The following is a 22573-nucleotide window of genomic DNA, read 5'->3' as shown; positions in this document are numbered from 1 at the left end:
ACAGATGTCACTTTTTCTCAATCTAAGTTTATAGACCTTCTCAGATTTATTAAGGGATCCCAGAGTAAGAACCCCTGTTCTAGGGCCTCAGGAATCAGAAAAATCCAAGAGATTAATTAGTACATTTTCAACTCTACAGACAATAACTTTTTTTTTAACGAAATAAAAGCCTGTTTCATTTTCCACTGGAATCATCCAAATGGAATTTTCTTTTAATGTTCATGGCTAGCAATAGTACTTTGGTGTTTAGAACACTGAAGGATCATGCTGTGATAAATTTCTCTAGCAAGAGGTGAATGGGAATGGGGCAGAACCTTCAGAAAGACCAGCAAGGCCAGACCTCTGTCTGAGTGTCCAGGTTACAAAGCAAATCCATTATCTGTTTTACTTAGAGTGGGCTAAGCAAGATCTGGCTCCTTTTTTCTTGCATAAATTATTTTGCCCTTATCTCATTGGTCCTTTTAAAAGCAGGTGGTAGCAACTTATCAGATTTTCTGTGTTCCTGCTAAACATTTTCCATCATAGGCTATCTTTCCCCCCAATCCCAATGTGAAGTTTGCCCTGTTGGGGGAGGACAGTGGGAAGTCTCAAGTGACAATTACATGGGGGTATTGTTGTTTTCTTTACTTTTTGTTCAATCCTGGGGAAAAAGATAAGAGTGAACAAATGATAAAAACTTGAAAGGGGTACATAGAGGAAAGTAAGCGGAATGTCCCAAAATATTTCTCAAATAGAATTTAATTAAAATAGAATTTAAATTTAATTTGAATGGAATTTGAATATTTATATTTTATTATTAATTTATATTTGACTACTTACATTTAATTTATTTTTAATATATTTAATATATTATATAGTATTTATTAATTTATATATAAAGTAATATATAGCTATACAATATATTAATTTACTTATATTTGTTTAATTAATTGTATTAAGTTTAAATATTTAAATAGAATTTAAAAATTAAAAAAATCTCATTTTCCAATAAGCCTTTCTCCCTTAACCCCAAATTTTTTCTTATAATCAAGAAGTAAAACAAAGTAACACATTGGCTCAATCTGACAATGTATGCCTCTTTCCTCACCTATATATAGTTTACCACCTATCTGCTGAGGGGCAAGAGGCATACTTTACTACCAGTCTGCTGAGGCTAAAAGATGCATAGCTCAGAGTTCTGTTTTCTCTCAATGCTATTTTCCTTTAAATTATTCTATTGACTGTGTAAGCTGTTTTCCTGTAAGATAATTTCCTATCAATTTTCCACAGAAGGGAGACCACGAGACCTCTGAAAGGGTCAGAGGATGTTTTGTGTTTCTTATTCTCTGAGTTATGATGGATTTCTGCCTCACTTTTACTGCTAGGCTTGCTCTTGTACAATCTGGCTATGGTCCCAAGGTGGTGACAACACTTTTTTCCATCACAGTTTCATCATCTGTTAAAAGAGTGTAAAGAAAAGTATCAAATTATTACTTTTTAAATTTCCATCAGGTATGGATGATTTAATTCAACCTCTATGTCAAGCAATTCGCAAGTGACAGAGTTAGAATTTGAATCCAGATTTCATCACCAGAGCAATTTTCTCTTCCTTGAATTTAATCAACTAGAATTGCCTTGGTAAGGTAGCAGACGGTGAATAAATTACAGGACTTGGAGTCAGAAAAATGTGTTCAAATTCTGCCTCAGACACTTTACTGGTCATGTGAATTTCTAGCAAAGTACAACTTGACTATTTCCAGTCTCTCTTTGCTTATTTGTAAAATGGGGTAATAATAACACTTCATAAGGTTCTTCTGAGGCTCAGTGACCTGCAAACCCTGAAGACCTATGTAGTTATCATTATAGGGCAAAGAAATGATTAGACAGCTGGGTGACCTAATCGATAGATATTAGACTTAGAGTCAGGAAAACCTGTGTTCTATTTCTGCCCTTGGACTAGCTGTGAAATCTTGGGCATGTCACATGAACTCCATGGATTTAAGTTTCCTTATCTGTGGAAAATAAAATAATGGTAGCTGCCCCCACCCCTATACCCTCAGCATTATTTTGAAGATCAAAGTAAATAAGATATAATAATTAATTTTGCAAACCTGAAAGGATTATAAAAATGTGAGCTCTTATTATTAAGAAATATTTGTCCCCTCAAGATACAAGGTAGAGTGATTATTTAGGATTTTATGCAGGAATTTGTTACTCATTGGATCCAATGAAATAGTTGTAGGCAGCTCAGTGGTGAAGTACATAAGTGTGCTGGGTCTGGAGTCAGGAAAACCTGACTTCAAATCCAGTTTCCAATACTTACTACTAGCTGTATGACACCGGACAGGTCATTATCCTTTTTCTGCCTCAATTTCCTCTAATATAAAAGGGAGATAATAACAGCATCTTCCTCCCAGGGTTGTTCTGAGGATAAAATGAGATAATATTTATAACGTACTTTGCAAATCTTACTTTAGTAATATTATCATTATTGCAAATGGGGAAATCAGGTAATTCAGTTGCTACAATCATGGGCCTGGCGTCAGGAAGACCTGAATTCAAATGTGGCCTCAGATACTTACTAGCTATGTGACCTTGGGCAAGTCACTTAACCCTGTTTGCCTCAGTTTCCTTACCTGTAAAATGAACTGGAAAAGAAAATGGCAAACCACTCCAGTATGTTTGCCAAGAAAACTCTAAATGGGGTCACAAAGAGTCAGACACAACTGAAAAATGACTGAACAGCAATGGCAGAGATGAAGAAAGGATTTCTGGAGGTGGCCCAGTTACTCCAAAAGAAAACAGTGACCTCATATATCCCAGTGCAGATTCAGCCCTGTGATTATAATTTTTATTCTTCTTCCTTTTAATATACTATATGATAATTATGTTCATCATTCCATGCTGAATCTGCCTTGTCATCAGAATAAAAAACAAAATCATGGCTGAGTTATCCAAGAGAAAACTATGGTTATGTCACCTTGGGTTTCAGGTGTTCTATAATTATTACATCCAAAAAAAGTGCATGGTAATGCAGAGATAAGGCCAGGTGAATAAGAAATTCCATGGACTGGCGTTGTTGAAGTAGTGGCTTATCAGTGAATTATACATTTTACCTTTCAGCAGGTAGTAGCAACTATGAGTTGGTCTAGAATGAACAATATATAAGTATAATATGGTCCATTGAGAGCTGCTGTCAGCATCAGAAGATCTAGATTTAAGTAATGCTTCCACCACAAACTACTTGTGTATCTTTTAATTTCTCAGTGTTTTGAGCAAGATTCTACAACTCTAAGTTACAGAGAAGATACCAACTTACATTGGTAGAGGGCATACCTCATCTGTCAGTTTCCTCCTCTGTAAAATGAGGGCGTTAGATGAGAAAGCCTCTAAGTTAACTTACAACTCTAAATCTAAAGGAAATCCCTATTCTCAAAGCATATAGATTCAAGTTAAAAAATTTTTTTTGCAATCACATGTAAAGGCAATTTTAACAATTTTTTTTTTAAAAAAAAGAGTTTTAAATTCTTTCTTTTTACTTTCTCTCCCCCCTCTTTGAGAAAGCAAACAGTTTGAAGTGGATTATACATATGCAGCCATGCAAAATATATTCTCATGTTAGCCATGTTACAAAAGAAAATAAACTTTAAAAACCCCACTAAAAATAAAGTTAAAAAAAGTATTCTTCAATCTGGATTCAGACTCAATCAGTTCTTTCTCAGGAGGTGGACAACATTTTTCATTAGAAATCCTTTAGAATTGTCTTGGATCATTGTATTGCTGAAAATTGCTTAGTCATTTACAATTGATCATTGTACAATATTGCTGTTACCATGTACAATGTTCTTTTGGTTCTACTTAGTTTACTTTGCATCAGTTCATAGAAGTCTTTAGGTCAGTTAAGTGACAAAGTGGGTAGAGTGCCACGTCTGGAGTTAGGAAGACTCATTCCTGAGTTCAAATCTGGCCTCAGACACTTATTAACTATGTGACTCTGGACAAGTCACTTAACCCTATTTGCCTCAGTTTCCTCATCTGTAAAATGAGCTGGAGAAAGAAATGACAAACCTGTCCAGTATATTTGCCAAGAAAGTCCCAAATGGTGTCAAAAGGAGTCAGATATGACTGAAAATGACTGAACAGCAGCAAATATAAGTCTTTCTAGGTTTTTTTTTGAAATCATCCTATTCACCATTTTTTATAGCACAACAGTATTTCATCACAATTATATACCGTAACTTTATATACCATAACTTGTTCAGCCATTCCCTAATGGATGGTCATTCCTTCACTTTTGAATTCTTTGCCACCATAAACAGAGCAGTTATAAATACTTTTGTACTGTGGAGGGTGAAATGTGCAATGACTGAGGAAATAAATGTTTGAGCTTCTGAGCATACTGATTTATTAAGCGATGCATTCCAGTTGCTCACCACACCAGGACCAGATCTCTTCCACTTAGGGATGGACCTTGAATACAGGAGGAGACAGATTTTTTTTTATGTACTTAAAACCGTTAATCAAATAAGACAAATTAATTAAAAGAAAATAGTTAACCAGGATACAAAATTAGGCAATCTGATTTCTAATTGGAAGAAAGATCACTATAGACTTTCCAAGTTGAGAGCCAGAGAGCAAATAGGTGCAATTCCCTGATATCAGAAAAAGAGGTTTCCCATTTCCCTCAAGTATCTGCAAACAATCAAAGGAACATGGAACCAATAACTGATTGATTACTGCAGGCTGGCTTTTGGATAAGACATACAGGTTATTTAAAATGTATAATTGTGAGAAACCTCCTTGCATAAATCTTTGTATCTGACCAGGTTTCTGGTCAGCATAACCTAAGTCCTTACTTAAGGATCTCTAAGCAGCAGGTAGAGGCAATTTTCTCCCAATAACCACAACTGAATAAATTGTCTCACAAGACAGAAATTGGACTAGATTTATAATTGAATAAAAAGGGAAATGAGTCACCAGATAAAGTAAGTATGATTCAATCAATTCCTATTACCACTTGTTATTCTAATTCCCTCAGTTCCCTCAATACATATAAGTTCTTTTCCTTTTTTTTTTTTTTTTTTAAAAAAATCTCTTTAGAATACAGAATCAGTAATAATATTGCTGGATCAGGGAGAGAGGGAGTATATGCAATTTTATAGCCCTTTGGTCACATATGCAAATTGCTTTCCAAAATGATTAAATCAGTTCACCATTCCACCAGCAGTGCACTAGTTCTCTGATTTTTCCACATCCCCTCCAACATATGTCATTTTCTTTTTTCTGTCAGATTAGCCAGTCTGATCGGTGTGAGATGGAATGTCAGTTGTTTTAATTTGCATTTCTCTAGTCAATATTTAGAGCATTTTTTCCCCAAATGACTATAGATAGCTTTGATTTCTTCTTTTGAATATTGCCTATTCATATCCTTTGACAATTTATCAATTGGAAAATGATTTGTATTCTAATAAATTTGACTCAATTTTCTATATATTTGAGAAATGAGATCATCAGAGAAACTCACTATAAAAATTTCCTCTGCTTTTCTGCTTTTCTTCTAATCTTTGCGGCATTAGATTTGTCCACGTAAAACCTTTTAAATTTAATGTAATCAAAACTATCCATTTTGCTTACCATGATGCTCTCTAATCTCTTGTCTGGTCATGTAAATTCTTTCCTTGTCCATAGATCTGATAGGTAAGATATTCAATGCCCACTTAATTTGCCTTATGATATCAACCTTTACATCTAAATGTGCACCCCTTTGGATCTTACTGTGGTCTATGGTGTGAGATGTGGGTTCATAAGTAGTTTCTGTCAAACTGTTTTCCAGTTTTCCCAGCACTTTTTGGCAGTTAGAGAGTTCTTGTCATAAAACTTTAAATATTTGCATTAATCAAATACTAAATTACTATGGTCATTTACAACAGTGCATTGTATACCTAATCTATTCCATTGACCCACCAGTCGATTTGTTAGCCAGTACCAGGTTTGTTTTGATAATTACTACTTTGTAATTACTATTTGAGATCTGGTACTCCTAGGTCAGTTTCCTATACATTCTTTTCATTGATTCCCATGATATTCTTTACCTCCAGATGAATTTTGTTATTATTTTATCTAGCTCTGTAAAACAATTTTTTGATAGATTGATTGGTATGGTACTGAATAAATAAATAACTTTAAGTAGACTTGTCATTTATATTGTATTGACTCAGCCAACTCATGAGCAATTGATATTTTCTCAATTGTTTAGATTTAACTTCATGTGAACAGAGTTTTGTAATTGTGTTAAAAAAAAGGTTCAAGCTTAGTTTTGGCAGGTTGCGTCCCAATTATTTTACATTGTCTATAGTTATTTTAAGTAAAATTTCTCCTTTTCTGTCTTGCTATTAGACTTTGTGGAAAATATATAGAAATGCTGATGATTTATGTGGGCTTATTTTATATCCTTCTACTTTGATAAAGTTGTTTATTATTTCAAGTAGATTTTTTAGTCAATTCTCTAGGATTCCCTAAATATACCATCATGTCATCTGCATAGAGTAATAGTTTTGTTCCCTCTTTACCTATTCTAATCCCTCCAATTTCTTTTTCTTGTCTTATTGCTACAATTATCATTTCTAGTAAGATATTGAATAATAATGGTGAAAATGGATTTACTTGCTTCACCACTGATCTTACTGGGAAGCCTTCTAGCTTGTCTGTCTTATACATTATGTTTGCTAATGATTTTAGATAGATACTATTTATTATTTTAAGGAAAACTCCATTCATTCCTATGCTCCCCAGTCTTTTTTAATAGAGATGGGTGTTCTATTTTGTCAAAAGTTTTTTCTGCATTTATCGTAATCATATGACTCCTGTTTTGGTTATTGATATGGTCAATTTAATAGTTTCCCTAATATTAAGCCAGCCCTGCATTCCTAGTATAAATCCCACCTGGTGATAATATGTCATCTTTGGGATATATTGCTGTAATCTTCTTGCTAGTAGTTTATTTTAAAATCTTGCATTAATATTCATTAGGGAAATTGGCCTGTAGTTTTCTTTCTCTGATTTTGCTCTTCCTGGTTTAGACATCAGCACCATATTTGTGTCATAAATGGAATTTGGTAGGACTCCTTCTTTGTCTATTTTTCCAAATAATTTTTGTAGTATTGGAATTAATTGTTCTTTAAATGTTTGATAGAATTCCCTTGTGAATTCTTCTGGTCCTGGGGAATTTTTCTTTGTGGCCTCATTGATGGCTTATTTGTTATTGCTTATTTAAGTATTCTATTATCTCTTCTGTTAATCTGGGCAACTTGTGTTTTTGTAAGTATTCATTCATATCACTTAGATTGTGAGATTTCTTGGCATATAATTGGGCAAATTAGCTCTTAATAGTTGTGTTTGTTAGTTTATCCTTTACTGACCTTTTCACTTTTGATAGTGGTAATTTGGTTTTACTTTTTTGTTTATCTCTTTTTAAATTTTTTTCATAAAATCAACTCCTGAATTTGTTTATGAATTCAGTGGCTTCCTTGCTATCAACTTTATTCATTTCTCTTTTGTTTTCCAGCATTTCCAATTTTGTGTTTATTTGAGGATTTGTAACTTGTTCCTTTTCTAGTATTTTTTTAGTTGCCTGTCCACTTCACTGATCTACTCCTTATTTTATTCATGTTAGCATTTAGAGATCTAAATTTTCTCCTAGGACGACTTTTGATGTATCCCGAAAATTGTGGCATGTTGTTTTATTGTTGTCATTCTCTTTAATGAAATTATGATTGTTTCTATGATTTTTTCTTTTACTCATTCTTTAGCATTAAATTACTTAGTGTCAAAATAATTTTTAATCTAGGCCTCTTTATTGAATGTAATTTTTTTGCATTATGATCTGAAAAGGATGCATTTAATATTTCTGCTTTTCTGAATTTGATCATGAGGTGTTTATGTCCTAATACATTGTCAATTTTTTTAATAGGTGCTATGTACTGCTGAGACAAGAATTATTTCCCTGTATATTCCCACTCAATTTTCTCCAGAGGGCTATCATATCTAACTATTCTAAAATTCCATTTATCTCTGTTTTCTTTCCTATTTATTTTTTGGTTAAATTTATCTAGACAGGAAAGTTGAGATCCCCCACTAGTATAAGTTTTACTGCCTATTTCCCCCTGGAATTCATTTAACTTGTCCTTTAAGAATTTGGATGCTACACCATTGGATGCATATATGTTAAGTACTAATATTACTTTATTGTCTACGATACCTCCTAGCAAAATATAGTTTCCCCATTTATCTCTTTTAGTTAGATCTATTTTTGCTTTGTCTGAAATCATGATTGCTATCTCTGCTTTTTTTTTACATCAGTTAAAGCATAATTGATTCTGCTTCAACTCCTTGCCTTGACCCTGTGTGTATCCATCTGCTTCAAGTGTTTTCTTATAACAAAATATTGTTGGATTCTGTTTTTTAATTCACTCTGCTATCAACTTCCATTTTATGGTTAAGAATATCTGATTCATATTTACAATTATGATTACTAACTGTGTATTTATTTTCCTTTATCCTATCTCTCTCCTATTTATTCTCCTCTTTATATCTCCTTTTTACCTGTCCCTCCTCAAAAGTCTGTTTTGCTTCTGACCACTGCCTGTCACGATCCACCTACCCTTCTAGCACCTCACCCTAAATGAATTAGAAAGCATCCAACTTCAGACCTATCTTCAGGGTCCAAGGAAAGAGTTAGGGTGAACAAGCTCCTGAATACAATAAGAATAAGAAGATAAGGCCTCTTCAAGAGAAGGAAAAGCTATTTTAAAAATAAGCCATATAGGTGGTGATCATGGTCCTCTTCAAGAAATCCCCACAGAGGAGTACATTTTAGGGCAAATGAAAGGAAACGTATCTTAACCCAAAGGGAAATAAACATATGGGACTCAATACTTCAAGTTGTCCTGGTAGAAAATATAAAGCAGTCTAAGGAAGGTTTATAATACATTTTTTTTTCACAGTGAGGCAATCAGGGTTAAGTGACTTGCCCAGGATGATGCAGCTTATAATACATTGTTAAGGTGAACTCAAAGCTGTTTAGAGCATACCCCCTTACTTGTGGTCTCTCACTCATAAAATACCTCTTATTAAGGCTCCCAGAGAGAATCTTGGGCAGGACACATACAGCTTGTGTGTCCTACCTGTCATTTCCATTTTGTAACTTGCAAAAACGTATTTCATTTGGTGCTAGGTTGCCAGTTTGCCAGTGATGGAATGGCTTGGGCCAAATGTCTCGTTCACAGAGGTTCACTGCTTTTCGTGGATGAGCTGTATCATGGCTGATTTTAATTAGTTTTCAGTTTGGGAATCCTACTTAATGCTGCAAGTACTTCCATTGTGCTAAAAGTGGGAGGAAAAGGAAGAGGAATTATTCTTTTTGCATAAATTCCTCCTCTTCATGTGGGTTCTACTCTGTTTCTGGAGGTACTCATAGACCCATTGCATGACTGGGTGGGGCCAAGAAGAAGAGAAGGCATTGGACCCTTCCAGCTGAAGTGTAGAATTCCCAACTGCAGCAACAACTCTGAATGGGCAGTTGTGAGGGAGTCACTTGTTTCTTAACCACCAGTGCTTCTTGGTGACTTGTGCTCAGCAGCTGTTTATTTGAGGAAGACCTCTCTCTAGGAGCCCAGTTCCCTGACTACACACTTTCAGAGTCGATAAGGAGTGTCTGAGCTGAGTTGTGAGAATTCCCAGCTGAACACCACTTTTCCATTCTCTAGGTTCACTTGAGGCCTGGGAAAGAAAACCCGCACTGACAGCAGAATCACATCTGTCACAGGAGCCTACATCAGCAGCAAATATCAAACATTGGAACGCGATGTTTTCTAGTCAAATAAGATCGGGCTGCCTTGCAAATTAGTTCTCATCTAGTCAAGAAACAGGGACCATGAGACCAAAACCAGAGTGGGAAGGATATGAGGAAGGCTGGAACCTCAGGGGAACATGAGGGAGATGGACTCTATAGTGTGGGTAGGGGACCAGAATACAAGGTCTAGGCTCCACAAAGGCCCAAAGGGTTAGGGTTAAGACATGTCACTGCACAGCTCAGGTATCACCTCTAATTAATATAGGATCTTTTCTGATCCTTTCAGGTATGAGTGCTTCTTTCCTCCCCTAATTACTTTATGTAGCTTTCTGTAGAGATACATTGTCTTTACTTCTCTAGAATGTGAGCTATGTTTTATTTCTGCTTTGTTTATGTAGGTAGGGTGAATTTTAGTGTGAGTAAGGTGGATTTTAGTGTGTGTAAAGTGAATTTTTGTTATTATTTCTCAGAATTCAGTTTTCCAGGATTTCTAGCCATAACAATCTCTTGTTCTAGGTATTAGATATGAGTTTCCACAGTTATAGTTCAAAACATCTCCACCAGGCTTGCGCAGCATTATATAATGGTAAATAATACAAACATTCACTGCAGCTGCGCAGTGAAATACAGGGATAGGGTGATATAAACTTGTGAGGTTATTGCTGGCAATGTGCCTTCTTTGTCTGTTGGCCTATAAAGCAGGTAATCACTAGACAGCGAATAAGAAAGCCTTAGGGTTGAATACACAAATGCTGTGTGTGCTTCAACTGGTCCCCAGTGAGGCTTGGGGAGAACCTTAGGGTTGAATGCACAAACTGGAATGCTGTGCTTGCCTTGATGGGCCCCCATCAAGACTGGGGAGGAATTTGTCTTAGCTTCAACTGGTTCCCCATTGAGACTTGAGGGGATTTAAGGGAGGCACAAGTTGTGCCTGTCTCAACTGACCCCATCGAGATGTAAGGGTAGTTGCCCCTCCCCCTGTTTCTCACTGGCCCCTGTGAGAAGGGTGATTAGGAAATGCTGCAGGAGCTTGTGCTCTGTGATCAGTAATCCTCTTCTGAGAAAACTAGATTATAATAAAGTAAGATTATTAACCCCTTCTTAGTGTCTTTCCTGTCTGACCAAATCAAGAGTGAGCCTGTGCTAGCAACCATCCTGTGTGTAGTGTTTATCTATCTTACAGTTTACTGCCCCATTTATTTTACTTATAAATTGACTTTATTTATTTACCTTTACATCACTAGAATGTGAGCTCTTGGAGGACAACCCTTTGCCTTTCTATTCCCAGAACTTGGTAGTACCTGGCACAAAGTAGATATCCAATAAATAAGGAATTCAATCAAATCTCTCTGAAGTAAGTGTTTGAAACAACTCAACAACAATTCAAAAAAATCATTGAATATCTTCTCTGGCAAATATACAAAGATGAAAATGATATAAACTCTGTCTTTAAGAAGCATATCAGACAGTCAGTGAAATAGAGGACTTTCAAGCATTCCTGATAAAAACACCAAAGCTGAATAGAAAATGTGACTTTCAAATACAAGACTCAAGAGAAGCATGAAAAGGTAAACAGGAAAGGAAAATCATAAGGAACTTAATAAGGTTAAACTGTTTGCATTCTTACATGGGAAGATGACACTTATAATTCATAGGAACTTTCTCATTATTAGACAGAAGGAGGATATATAGAGAGGGCACAAGTATAAGTTGAATATGATGGGATGATATCTAAAAAATTAAGAGATGAGAAGGAGGAAGATATTGGGAGAAAGGGAAAGGGGAAAGAAGAAGAGAGTAAATTATCTGACATATGTGTGTGCTCATCCTTCCTTGCCGAAGAAGACCATGCCATTAGAGAAATGATGACATGACTTGCACTTGACTTTGTTTTGAGTGAGGGAGGGCTGTGTAGGTCACCAGCCTCACTTCTCCTCCAAAGCCCTCTGAATTCAGTCACCTGATACTCTTCAGGATGACTGGAGATGACCTAGGATGAGGCAATTGGGGTTAAGTGACTTACCTAAGGTCACACAGCTAGTGAGTGTCAAGTGTGTGAGGTGAGATTTGAACTCAGGTCCTTCTGACTCTTGCACTGGTACTCTATACACTGCACCACCTAGCTGCCCCAAATTATCTCACATAACAGAGAAAAGAAAGAGCTTTTACAGTAGAGGGGATGATGAGGGAGATGACAGGGAGTGCTTGAGCATTACTCTCATCAGAATTGGCTCAAAGAGGGAATAAGATACACATTCAGCTGGGTATAGACATCTGTCTCACCCTACAGGAAAAGTAAAAGGGGAAGGAGATAAGAAAAAGGGAGGAGTCATAGAAAGGAGGGCAGATCTGGGAAGGGGGAAGTCAGAAGCAAAACACTTTTGAGAAGGGACAGAGTGAAAGGAGAGAGAGAACAGAATAAATAAAGAAAATAGAATGGAGGAAAATACAGTTAGCAATCATAACTATAAAAACAAAATCTGAAGCAAATTTCTCTGATAAAAGCCTCATTTCTCAAATATAGAGAAATGAGTCAAATTTATAAAAATAAAAGTCATTCCTCAATTGATAAATCATCAAAAAAATGAAGTTTTCAGAAGAACTCAAAGCTATCTTTAGTCATGAAAAAAATGCTCTAAATCACTATTGGTTGGAAAAATGCAACTTAAAAGAATTCTTAGATACTATGTCATAATAGGACAGAAAAGCAAAATGTTAAGTATTGGAAGGGATGTAGGAAAACTGAGACACTAATGCACTGTTGGTGGAGTTGTAAACTGATACAATCATCGTGGAGAGCGATTTGGAACTATGCCCAAAGGCCTATAAAGCCATGACTTTTTAAAAATTATATACTAATAACAAATTACTTAGATTTCATATTGCAATCAAAAGCAAAATTATTTCATTTGTAAAAGCATACTAATTCTTGTCACTCATATTTTTAAGCTTCTCCATTTTGTTTTACTTCTCTCTCTGTCTCTCTCTTTCTCTCTGTCTCTGTCTCTCTGTCTCTGTCTCTCTCTCTCTGTCTTTCTCTCTGTCTCTGTCTCTGTCTCTCTCTCTTCAGCTGCTAACCTATTGGCACTACCCATTCCTTCTCCACTCATGTCATCACAACCCTCGTTAATAATCTCATTAGCCTTTCACTTACACTATTGTTATAATCTCCTTACTAGTTTCCCTCCTTCTGTTCTATCCTCTTTCTCTCTCTTAATTGATCCTTTACACCATGGCCCATGCAAAATTAACAAAGCACCCTGATCACTTCATTTCATTACTAGAGACAGCTAGATGGAGGCAGCAGGTAGAGTGCAGTGCCTGGAGTCATGACGTCCTGTGTTCAAATCTAGTCTCAGACAGTTACTAGCTAGGTGATTCTAGGTAAGTTACTTCACTGCTTTTTGCCTCAGTTTCCTATTCTGTAATTTGGGGGAAATAAGAGCACCCACCTCCCAATGCTATTGAAAAGATAAGTGAAAGAATATTTGTAAAGCACTTTTCAAAATATATATATGTATATATATGTATGTATGTGTATATGTATAATGTATGTGTATATGAAGAGAATGTGTATCGTGTATGTGTGTGTATATACGTACACACACACACATGCTAATATTACCTAAAAACCTTCATGAACTTTCTATTGCTTTTAGAGTAAAGTATAAACTCCTGATCTTATTATCCAATGCTTTCCATAATCTGGGTGCAGATGGACCTTTACAGCCTCATGTTATACTATTTCATATTCCCTACAACGCAACCTTCTCCTCCTTCATGTGCTGCTCTCTCTCTTCCCTGGGCTTCAGCTCATATTGTCCCATCCACCTTGAGTGCACTCACTCTCCTTTTCTTAAAGTCCCTCTTCCTTCAAGGCCCAATCAGTTGGCCCATCCTTTATAAAACTTTCCCTGAGGCTCCCAATTGGAATTAATCTTTCCTTCCTGATAATTTTGCATTTTACCTGGAGCTTTCTTTTGCAGTTATCATAGTTTCCATTGTATGGTATTGATTTACATATGTTATTTGCACTTTCACCCTTGTAAATTCCTTGGGAGTAGACTTTATTTACATCCTCAGTACCTAGTACCGTTGAATACATTTTATCTGAAAGGTCTACTCCTAAATCTCCTTTCACACCTAAGGCGGGGTTGGGCCACCTGAGAATGCAACCAATTATGAACTCAATAACTGTCCATTGGTTTTTGTTTTTATATTTCATTTATAGTGATAAAAACTGATTCATTTCAAGTGACTGGGAGACCTGGGACAAGATGGAACCAAGGATAAGTCAGGATCATGTTGTGGTTACCTGAAGGACAGAGCTTCATGGTAAGAAGACACCAAAGGAAGGAGAAGGTCAATGAAACACAGAACCCAGACATTGAAACTATCTATAAACATATACACGTATGTATATGTGTGTGCGTATATTTTCCATTAAAGCTTTTTTTTCCCTCTCCACCCCCATGGAGGAAGAAGCAGAGACTAATGACAGGGTTGAAGCTTTGATCTATTGTTTGCAGTATTGTTGGGTGGGAAGATTAATAATTAGATACCATAAGAAGGCCCGTGTTCACATCCTAGGTCAGCGTTTACCAGCTGTTATGAGTATCCTAGACAGCTAGGTGGCACACTAGAGAGAGCACTGGCCCTGGAATCAGAAAATATGAATTAAAATTCATCCTCAGATCGTTGGTAGCTGTGTGAACCTGGGCAAATCACTGTACTATTTATTTTCTGCCTCAGTTTTCTCAACTTTAAAATTAAGATAATGAAAGTCCCTACCCCTTGCAGTGTTGTGAGAACAAAATGAGATAATATTTGTAAAGCACTTCACAAAGCTTATAGCACTATATAAATACTATGGTTATTGTATATAGATTCCTTCTAAGCCTCAGTTTTCTTACCTATGAAATGGAGATGATCATATTTATATCAGCCCCTCACAATGTTGCTGAGAAGAAAAACTAAAGGAAATGTGAACTATTATTATCCCATACAAAGTATAGCGAACATTCAAATGTTATTGGAATGATTAGACATGGGTATCCTGCTGACTCCATCAAGGGCAGGTAGGTGGAGCACTGCACCTGGAGTTAGGAAGATCTGAATTCACATCTGGCCTCAAACACTTGCTGGCTGTGTGACCCTGGGCAAGTCACTTAATCCTTATTTGCCTCAGTTCCTCCTCCATAAAATGGGGACATAATGGGGACATATCTTTGCCAAGAAAATCCCATGAACAAAAGTCCGTGGGGTCACATACAGTCAGATGCAACTGGACAACCACAATTATAAACTCAGAGATAATCCAGTTCAATGCCTACTCAAAGACTGAATTCTATCTTTAGCAGTCCATATAAGTGATCATCTAGAACCCTCCATGAAGACCTTCAGGATGGAGAATATACTGAGTACCTCTCCAACTAGTGTATTCCAGTTTTGGACAAGTTCTAATCTACAGCACCTGGATTACCTTCTCTCACAAATAGGCTCCTAGAAAATCGTCTTGATGGGAAGTTTCAAGGCTGTATTTAAACTCAGATTTTCTATCAAATAGGTTTCTTGATGGACATCCTGTTCTTCCCCCCCAAAAAATATCTGGGGTTTCTAACCCAAAAATAGACACAGAAATTATGGCGGCTAGTACCACAGAGCGCCCTTCACTAGCAATATCCTCTTTTATTGGCAAACTCTTTAATTGAGTAAGAAAAAAAGCTAGGGGAAGAAAGTAAAATCATTAGCTCTGCCCTTCAGGTCTAAATCCCTGCCTTTGTTATATCTACCTGTCAGTAACAATAACAACAGAAAAAAACAGAAACAACAATAAAATGTGACTTTTAAAATAATGCTGGATGACATGCATTCATGTTGTTCCTAGGCTAATGATGTGGCTTACTGGGATATTCCAGGGCTTAGCCACTGAGCAAAGGAGAAGAGACTCTGGTTGGGAAGAGAAGCAATTCACTTGATAAATAATTTGTCTGACCTAGTTTGCAAGAAAATATTTTGTGTCTTTAATATCTGTTTTAGTCTTACTTAACCTTTTCTTCTTTACCCGTTCAATTTTTATTGGAAGAAAAATCATTTCAAAATGATCTTCAAAAGGGAAATTGTTTCTTGCCTCAAGGGAGAAAAAAAAAAGTGATTTCTCCATTAGAAAGAAAACCAGGATTTCTCAGATTCAGATTAAATCTGAGGATCTGGGTTCAAATACTAGAATTCTACTTTTTGAGGCTAAATCCTTGGATGGAAGGTGGATAAAACCATCTACTTTCTCTCCTCTCACTCTCTTTTTAACCTTCCACAATCCATCTTCTGACTTCATCCTTCCACCAAAACTTCTCTCTCCAAAATTAACAGTAACTGTCAAATCCAATGGCTTTCTCTCAATCCTCATTCTTCTTGACCTCTCTGTAGTCTTTGACACTGTTGACCACCTTTCCTTCTCGATATTGTCTTCTTTCCAGATTTTTAGGACACCACTCTCTTCTGATTCTCCTCCTACTTATCCGTGAACTCCCTCTCAGTTTCCTCTGCTGGATACTCAGTCAGACCACTTCATCTAACCATAGGTGTCGCTAGGGTTCTGTCATGGGCTCTCTTCTCCCTCTGAACTGTTTTACTTGATGATCTCATCAGCAACCACGGATTTAATTTATGTCTCTATGCTGATGATTCTCAAATCAATCTATACTGCCTTACACTCTCTGCTGACCTCCAGTGTCACATCTCCAACAGCCTTTTAGACATCTTAGATTGGATGGTCAGTAGGCAACTTAAAACATGTCCAAAGTTGAACTCATTATCTTTCTCCATACACCTTCCCACTCCCTCTGAAACTTCCCTATTGCTGTTTGGGACATCACTGTTTTCCCAGTGAACCAGGCTTGCAATCTAGGTGTTACTTTCAATTCCTCACTATGTCTCACTCCACGTATACTTGGCAATCTGTTGCCAAGGTTTGTCAATTTCACTTTTCTCTCTCAAATATACCCCTTTATACCTCTCCTCTGCTATTGCCATAACTCTATTACAGAACCTTCACCACCTCACATTTGGACTATTTTTTATTTTTTATTGTCTGGTGATGGGGTTTACCTGTCTCAAGTTTCTGCCTTCCCTAATCCATCTTCCATGAAGCCATCAAAGTGATTTTCCTAAAATGTAGATCCATTTATATCACTCCCCTACACAATAAATTCCAGTGGCTTCCCATTGCCTCCAGTAGCAAATACAAAGTGGTATTTGGCATTCAAAGTCCTTTATAACAAAACCCATTCTTACCTGTCCAGTCTTACTTTATTTACCTTACTCTCCAACACATTCTCTTCCATCCAGCAACACTGGTTTTCTGGCTGTTCCACACACAAGACACTCCATCTCTCTGCTCTGGCTGCTCCCCACTCCCACCCAAGCCCATATCTGGAGTGCTCTCCCTCCTCAGCTCAGATTACTGACCTCTCTGATTTCCTTCAAGTCCCAACTAACATCTCACCTCCAACAGGAAACCTTCCCCAACCCATCTTAAGTCCGGTGCTTTCCCTCTTTTATTTATTTCATATTTATCCTGTATATAACTGTAACAGCAAGCACCCTAGCATACACAGGAGGGCCTGCTGTACTGGTTCTTAGATCTGCTTTTCCAAAAGGAAAGTAACTTTTGAGGGGCCAATAGTCACTTTAATCAAACACATATACCAATAAAGAAAATATAAGCAAAGAAATAAAAACCAACAGACAGGGCTTCCAGCTGTTAGACCATCAGCAATACATACATCACAGATCAACAGACAGATCCAAATGTCTGAACATTACATACATACATACATAGTAACCAGAGAGAGAAGCATAAACATATGGGTTTTCAAAGCTAGGGAGTTCCTTAGTGTCTCCCATGAGTCTCATCTGGCCAAATAAACAGTTCTAGTGAGTAAGACCCCAAACAAAACCTCACCTCAGAGTATATATACACCTTTCAGAGTCAGAGGACATCAGGACCCTCGAGAATCAGTGCCTCATTAGAAATTAACAAAAGGTATTGAGGTTTATTAATGGGTGGGGAAGATCTTTAACTCTTCCCCCCACCCACCATTAACCTTCCACTAACATTACAATAACTTGCCTTGTATGTATTTGCTTGCATGTAGTCTCTCCCATTCAATGGTAAACTCCTTTAGGGTAGATATTATTTTTTGTCTCTTTTTGTATCCCTAGCACTTGGCACTGTGCCTCCTGGGCACATACTAGATGCTTAATAAATGCTTATTGACTTATCGACTCTTCTATAATGCCATTCACCATTTCCTGTGATTTTCAAGAAAAAAACATCCCACCAGGATCACTCTCCTATATATACACCATTATCCTATATTAAAATATAAACTCCTTAAGGGCAGAGACTATCTTGCTTTTTGTAGTTGTGTCTCTAGGGCTTAGCTTAGTGCCTGATACATAATAAAATTTAATAAATACTTCAGTGATTGATTTACCTAGGCTTCTTCTCTTGGGAGGTTGGATAGCATTTCCCTCTGCCTGAATAACTCTATTACACTGTAGTCCTTCTATTTTGCAATACAATGATCACCCTATTTCAGAGGATCCAGTCCACCCTTGTCATCTTGCAGAGGTAGAAACTGGTCTCCAAAAAGATAAAGAAGCTTACCCAAGGACATACATGTTTCAAATGTCAGAGCTGTGTTTTTGTTTTTTCTACTGGTCATTTAGTTTTAAAATAATAAAGACTATCCACCTTTTCAAAATTAATATCGTCATATGTATGGCTATATGCATGTACATATGTATGTAAATATACACATGACACAATAAATATTATTCAATGCAAGGGAATGAGCAATGACTTTAAGATTTGTTACAATGGGAGATGTTCAGAGTTTAATTATCAGGAGATGATGTTTAAACTAGAAGAATCAGAAAAGCAATATACACAATTATTGCAACAGTGAGAATGCAAAGAGTAACAGAGGAAAAAACTGAAACTGAAAACTGTGAAATTATAATAGAAAGGAGAGATACGACAAGATACCCTTACTCCTTCCTTTGATGATGTAGGGGTGGAATATAAGGAACATTGCATGCAATGTTCAATTTTTCAATATGACTTTGATGGAACTTTTTTTCTTTTCCTTTTAAAAATTCTTTTAAGAGATGGCTCTAACAGGAGAAATAGAGAGATACTTGTATAGATCATATCATTTGATAAAGTATGAATTAAGCACTTATTATGTGTCAAGTACAATGCTAAATTCTGTAAATAGAAATTGAAATTTAAAAAGATAGTTCTTACCTTCAAGAAATTTACCTCCTAACAGAGGAAGATAAGGCATAAAGGAAAACTGAAAAGCAAAGATCAGGGAGAGGCACCTATGTGGGGGTAAGATGGGAAAGTCTGCAGAATCCAAAGAGGCAGAAGCGACTATACATGGCCCAGGGCACTTCCTGGAAAGGTGGTCCTGGTCAGGAATATACCAATCAAAGAAAGGGACCCAAAGGTAGGGGCATTTCCAGTGTGAAGAGACTCCTGGGACAGTGGTAGAAAAACACACAGGTAAAACTGTAGGTGGAAAGCAAAAGATAATGATGAAGATCTATTAAAAACAAAATAAGACAAATTTAAAAATCATTGTAAGATGTTTGCCCCCTAGCCAGGACCAGCGTTGGGCAAAATTTAGAAACATACAGCCTTTTTGGGACCAGTCTTACCATTATATATTACCCTCAGTAAAACTCCCTCCTACCCCCACTCCTTAACCCCTGGGTCTGGAGTCCTCTTTCTCAAATTTCCTAGTCAGACTTGCTGGCAGATCCTTCCTTCTCACCAAGCTGTAAATAGCCCAGAAAGATAAAAAAAAGGTGTGTGAACTGAAGTTAGGAGAGACCTAAGTTTGAATTCCACCTCTTATACCTACTTACCTTTAAAAAAACAAAGACAATTTGTAGTTTGACCAAGGTGAGGCAGCATGGTATATGAATGGAGATCTTCCCTCATTATCTGGGGGCACCTTCATTGAAGTCCTGTTTCTGACACATGCTAACTAAATCATGTAACCCCTCAGTGCCTCAGGCAACCTTCTAAGAACATGAATTACAGAGAAACTACCAATATGAATTAGTAGAGAGATTATCTTCATTGGAAATTTCCTCTATAGTGAAATTGCTGCTCTCCTTACAGTACATGCATACATATACATATATATCTGCATATACATACACATACACCTGTATGTGTGTACATGTATGTGTGTGAATATGATATATCATCTATGTCTCTATCTTTATATGTGTATTAATATACACTTATCTTCTCATTTGGGTCTGTTCTATAACTTTCCAATAAAGTCTCCAATTCCTGCCTTGCATAGAATATAGCAAATGACCTCTTGGAGCATCTTCTAATTCTAGGATCCTATGGTTTTAAATTTTCAGAAGTCAGGTTTCTGTATTATCTGTTCCTTGAATTTATATAATGCATAGGTTCTAGGTGGAGGAAGAGGCTAGGGAGTAAATGATTTGGAGGTCCTCCGAATGAGTTATACTCTAATGTTTCTTTGTCAAAACCAAAATGACTTAGTCATTTGGTTGGGGAAATCAAGAAGTTGATTCATAGTGATGTGAATGTGATCATATGTAGTTCCTTTTTCCAGTACTATAACAAGAGTTACAAGGACTTGAAAGGATAATAGGTATGTAATAGTATTTTGGGCTGGAAGGATTCTTGGAGATCAACTCATCCAACCCTTTCATTTTAGAGATGAAGAAACTGAAGCCCTGAAAAGAGAAGGGACTTGCATAGTTACACAAATGAGAACTATGCCAGGATTTAAAGCCAAGAATTCTACCTCTAGATCCACTATGTGGCACAAAGAAGAAGCTGTAAGTACAACTTCAACAGAATATTTGTCCCTGACTGTGTTTTGTCTTGCCTGCCTTGAAAACTTGGATGCACAACATCAACAGACCACTTTAGAAGAGGTCATCAGTTTTATTAGGAAACATTTGCTTCATTTATTTGGAATGTTGAGTGTTTTCTCTATGGTATATTTGGGCTACATCTACACATGCATGCTCATGCACATACGCACATGCTCATGTGCGCACGCACACACACACACACACACACACACACACACACACACACACACACACCAGTTAGCCTCTTGATTAATGTGGCCAGTCAAGTGAATCCAAAAACTAGTTAAATCAGTCTTTCTCAACATACATCATCTTGGAATCCATTCAGATTAATGGTTAGCACCAAGAGGACAAGTAAACAATTATATATTATGGACCTATCTAAAGGCTTGGCTTTGACAGCTCACAGCCAGATTGTTTTTAAGTCTCACTTGTTAATGGTTTCAGTTTCTGGAAGGAGGAAAAATATACATTAAGAGGAGAACCAGTAGTTTAGGTAAAGTTTTCTATTAGCCCAGTTAAAGAAATGATCTTTAAATACTACCTTTGATACTAGAAGTGTAACTCACAAAAGTAATTTAACCTGTCTGATCCTCAATTTTCTTATCTATAAATGGGCATAATAATAAATATAATGTTTACATTCAATTCAATTAAAAACAATTTAGTAAATTTCTACAATTTAGTAGCAGCAGGGATTTAAAGGCAAATACAAAACAATCTGTGCCCTCAACAAGTTTGCTTCTACCAGGAAGAGACAAGACACAGACAACTAAGTAGTACAGACACTATACAAAGTAATGAAAAGTCATTTGGGGGGAGGAAAGAGGATTAATGACTGAATGAAAACAGGAAAGATCTCATGTAGGAAATAGCATTTGAATTGAGTCTTCTAGGGTGTTTTGACAGGCAGAAGTAAGAAATGAGAGCATTCTAAGTTGTTTGGAAACAATCTTAACAAAGGCATGAGGACAACAAATGAAATGTTCTTTATGGGGGAATGGCAAGTAGATGAGTCTCATTGGAACTTAGAGTGCATGAGGGAGAGTAATGGTAATCATCCTGACAAGATTAATATGTTCCAGACTACAAAAGGCTTTAAATACCAAGCAGTAGAATTTGTATTTTATCCTAGAGGTAATAGGGAGCCATCGAAGTTTCTTAGGCAGAGAAGTTCAGACCTGTGATGAGATAATATCTGTAAAAGCCTGTAAAAAGTTGGAAGCACCAGTCTAAGCATGTTGCTCTCCTGTTCAAAAAGCTTTGATAGCTCCCTATAACCTCCAGGATAAAATATAAACTCTTCTCTTTGGCATTTAAGGCCCTTTATAATAATAAGGATAGCGATGACCAATTTTAGTTATTATTGTGACTTATTTTATTATTAGCTAGAAAATTCAAACCCCAACATTTCTAGGCTCAACCATCAAACAAAAGCATCTTCCTTATTTACCTGTACTATTTGTACAGTAAAAATAACTCATTTCTTTGCTTTCCTATAGACTTACAGCAGGTGTTCCTTTAAATGAATGGTTCCTGTTAGCTATAAGGACTGTGCTTGACTGGTTGATCCTATTCCTTTGTGTTTACTGTTATAATGTAACATGGGTGCATGCTCACATTCAGCTTTTTTTATCTTTCTTCCAAACCCTGAGAAGTACATGGCCTAAAAGGTCTTAATCTATTTTTTTTTAATAGCTGAGAAATCTGAGGCTTGGGAGTCAAAGTGACATGTCTAAGTCACCAAACTAGTTAGCTCCAGAATCTGATCTTATATGCAAGCCGTCTGAGGCTCAGAGACCATGG

General features: G+C 36.6%; 1 protein-coding gene across 4 annotated transcripts in view; it reads left to right on the top strand.

Annotated features, from left to right (window-relative positions):
• The first annotated feature begins 20506 nt into the window (after positions 1-20506).
• Positions 20507-22573, top strand: part of DCSTAMP (dendrocyte expressed seven transmembrane protein) — a 39826-nt gene continuing 37759 nt past the window's right edge. For all 4 annotated transcript variants that reach the window (XM_072603304.1, XM_072603306.1, XM_072603303.1 and 1 more), the window contains exon 1: positions 20507-20728. The gene's annotated coding sequence lies outside the window, so the exon portion shown is untranslated. The remainder of the gene's footprint in view (positions 20729-22573) is intronic.

This window comes from Notamacropus eugenii, chromosome 4 (assembly GCF_028372415.1).
Source record: "Notamacropus eugenii isolate mMacEug1 chromosome 4, mMacEug1.pri_v2, whole genome shotgun sequence".
Taxonomy (NCBI): domain Eukaryota; kingdom Metazoa; phylum Chordata; class Mammalia; order Diprotodontia; family Macropodidae; genus Notamacropus; species Notamacropus eugenii.
Note: the sequence above shows the minus strand (reverse complement) of the source record. Positions and strands in the feature narration are given on the sequence as shown.